Here is a 3,396-nt window from a genome sequence, read left to right as displayed (position 1 = left end):
TTCTATTTCGCGCATTTTCTTCATCAGACTTCGTGGGAATCGTAGCATACAAATACTCGCCGGCATGCTCTTTAACTGCGACCAGAGTTTCCAGACTTTACCTAGCCCTTGGCATCCTTCACTCTCTTCCCTTATTTATAAGCGCCAAAAAGATTTCTTACAGCCACAAACGCACGATCTCCTCCTCGTTCAATGTTTATTAAACTCGAAAGCGCGCTTTTTGGTTTTTGCGCCAAATTATTTATAAAATTCCACTTCAATTTTTCAGCATTCAAAATAAAGTTTAAAAATGTCAGCTGATGAATTTATTTTGTGGAAACACGGATTAAGTGAGAAGTGAGATATTCCAAGTGTGAATATTGGTCAGAATACGCGGCATATTCACGGCGTATTCACACTTAAAATACTGAAGAATACGATGCCGTATTCACACTAATATTCCATGTCGGAATACGCTTGCAATATGTGTTTTATTCACACCCGTATTCACATGTGAATACCTTGGAATACGGCGTGTGCTTCCAAAACTCTTTACATCTGCGCGGAAGATGGACGAGTGGATCACAAGTTTAAGATACCAGCACGCGACGCGGTCATTGATTCGATCGCAATCAATTACGTCACGGGACGTATTCTTGTTAAAGTGTCTAACAAAGAACAAGTTTACCGTTTCTCGGAAACTGGACAGTTCATAGACAGTTTATGTTTGGGAAGCAACGAGTGGATTCATGATGCTGTTTTGGCTTCACATCCAAATGGCGCGGTTGCCTTAATTGGTAAAACAGAAGCAACCTTTCATCATTAGTTGCATATAAAAATTTTTGATAAACATATAGCTATCTCTTTTCCCCAGTGCGAAAAAATCTTGCGGGCATTTATTTTCTCAGTCTCGTTATTTACCCTAAAGGAGTGATGAAATGAAGAATAGCCCATATATATTGAAACGCTGCAAAAAAGGTTAACATACAGGGGGTGATTGTATAATGAAGGCTGGGTAGCGCTATCCACCTGATAGTGCTATTTTCAACCGTTCTAGAAAATACATGAAAAGCAAAAAAAATTAGCTTTGCAACGAAAAATTAGAATCCTCAATTTAGTAATACTAAATAACGGGCAAGTGAGAAAACACTATTCGGTGCATGGACAGCGCTATCCACTGAACGTTTGTACAATCGGCCCCAGAAAACGTCGTTGATACGTTACTTGGTCGTTAAGTTGAATTATTGTGTTAATATATTGCGTATTTTTTAGTTTAATTTTATTCCTTATTGCAAATAACGAAACAATTAATATATTTTTTCTTGGTTATTATATCTTGATCTCGGTAATCATAGCGGTCTCTCAGGCTGCCTTTAATCGGTCATAATGGTCGAAACGGTCGTATTTTAAATTGAAATAAGAAAAAAATCGGCAAAACCGCCTTTCACGTGCTAGGCAGATGCATATGTCGACATACTTGAATGCTAATTTAGGAAACATTCTAAAATACCATGTAATCTGTCTGCACTGAAATATAACACGACCAGTCTAGCCGTTTTACCTTATAAAGGAGAGCGCACAAAGAAACACAGAACTCATTATTTCCCGAGGAGAAATACATTCTACATTATCTTATACATGTACATGGATTGATGGACACTTACAAATGGCCATGGCCACTGTTCAAGACGAGCGATGATCGACATTCTATCGACGGAATATTGGAACTTTGCATTATTCTTAGCCTCACTGTACGTGTCACTCAACTGCGCTATCAGCACATTGAGCAAAACCACGACTACCAGACCCGTGTAGACGAGAAGGAGAATGATGGTCAACCAGCTAGAAATGGAGAAACACAAACATAATCTTAATTAGTAAACAGAGTTAACTATCAGAACACGAAATCCCTACTAGTAAATTTCCATACAATCATTTTATATAGGCTTTCTAGCTGTGGCGTACCTGGTTGTTATCGCTGACAGAAATCGCTGACAAATTTCCAGCAGAATTTGCCACTAGGAACGGATTACATGAACCTCGCAGGCCAGGTAAGAGAAGCCTGACTTGCGAGGTTGCGGATTACGTGAACATCGTGTAATTACCTGAATATTGTGTAGTCTTCTTCAACTACTTGTTGTTGCTCTGTGAGAACTCGTACAGCAGCCAGCATTAATTTACCATAATTACTAAAACATAAGGCAGGGAAATAAGCGACAGCATATCAAAGAAACTTATGTGGCATCCAGAAGTTAGAATATCACATCTTGTATATAACGACTTGTTTTATTGTGACTTTTTTAAGGTGTTTTCAAGATTCGCACTATTTATTTCTAACCAGTGACAAGTTTTCAACACGTCGTTTGTAACTGGTATCAACGGGGCGGTTGTTCAAAAGCCAGTTACCTTAATCCTGGGTTAACGCAAATCTTTAGGTCAATTTTTTAATCGCTTCTTTATAAAAAGTTTAATACGTTTTCCAACAAATATTTTAGGCACCAACAGAAAGGTTATTCTGGAACGTTTACAGGAAACGGATGAAAACATAACCCAGGTTTAGCACGGCCCCTCGCGGACGAGCAGTTGTGTTTCACCCCTTCCACCCTTGCACTTTATTTAAGGGTTGCTATGTGTATAGGTATTACCTGAAAGTATCTTGTTTTCCTGTGGCTGTCAACGCCATGAAGAGAGCACCGCAGAAACCAACGCAAACAACAACAAACAAGACTAAGAACCGGCTTATGTCCCGATAAATGATTTTCGCCAAAGTCTTCGTGTACAGTCCAGTCGTCCTAAAGAGAAAATAATACATTGTCCAGTGTATTAGCAAAATTAATTTATTCGAGAATTTCCAGTTTTCAAAATCCATGTTATTGAAATAGTATGGCCGATACTTAAAATAGTATGGAAGTTTACAATATCCATGCTAATTGCCATTCCATAGTATGGCTATATATAGTAACGAAAAAATTATACAATATCCATACTATTTGCCATTCCATAGTATGGCTATATATAGTATGGAAAAAATTATACAATATCCATACTAATTGCCATTCCATAGTATGGCTATATATAGTATGGAAAAAATTATACAATATCCATACTAATTGCCTTTTCCATAGTATGCATTTAAAAAAAAATTCCAGTGTAATAAGAGACGCCTTGCAAAACTAAAGACAATCGATAGTGCAAATTTTAGGTCACACTATTCAACTCACAAGCAAACAGACGTCTGTCCCAACGCAAGATGTAGGGACAGGATTTTAAATTCTGTCAGTAAAAATCTAAGCTATCAGGTTAATCATAATCCTGATTCAAACGGTAAGTTTATTGCTAATATTTTAATGGTTAAAAAGTTTGATGAGGAAATGTTGGTTTCAGTACAGCAGACGTTCTGTAAGACGTTTTGTAAAG

Source organism: Dendronephthya gigantea, unplaced genomic scaffold (genome assembly GCF_004324835.1).
Source record: "Dendronephthya gigantea isolate DGI-Jeju-01 unplaced genomic scaffold, DenGig_1.0 000297F, whole genome shotgun sequence".
Classification (NCBI taxonomy): Eukaryota; Metazoa; Cnidaria; class Anthozoa; order Malacalcyonacea; family Nephtheidae; genus Dendronephthya; species Dendronephthya gigantea.
This window is presented reverse-complemented; position numbering follows the sequence as displayed.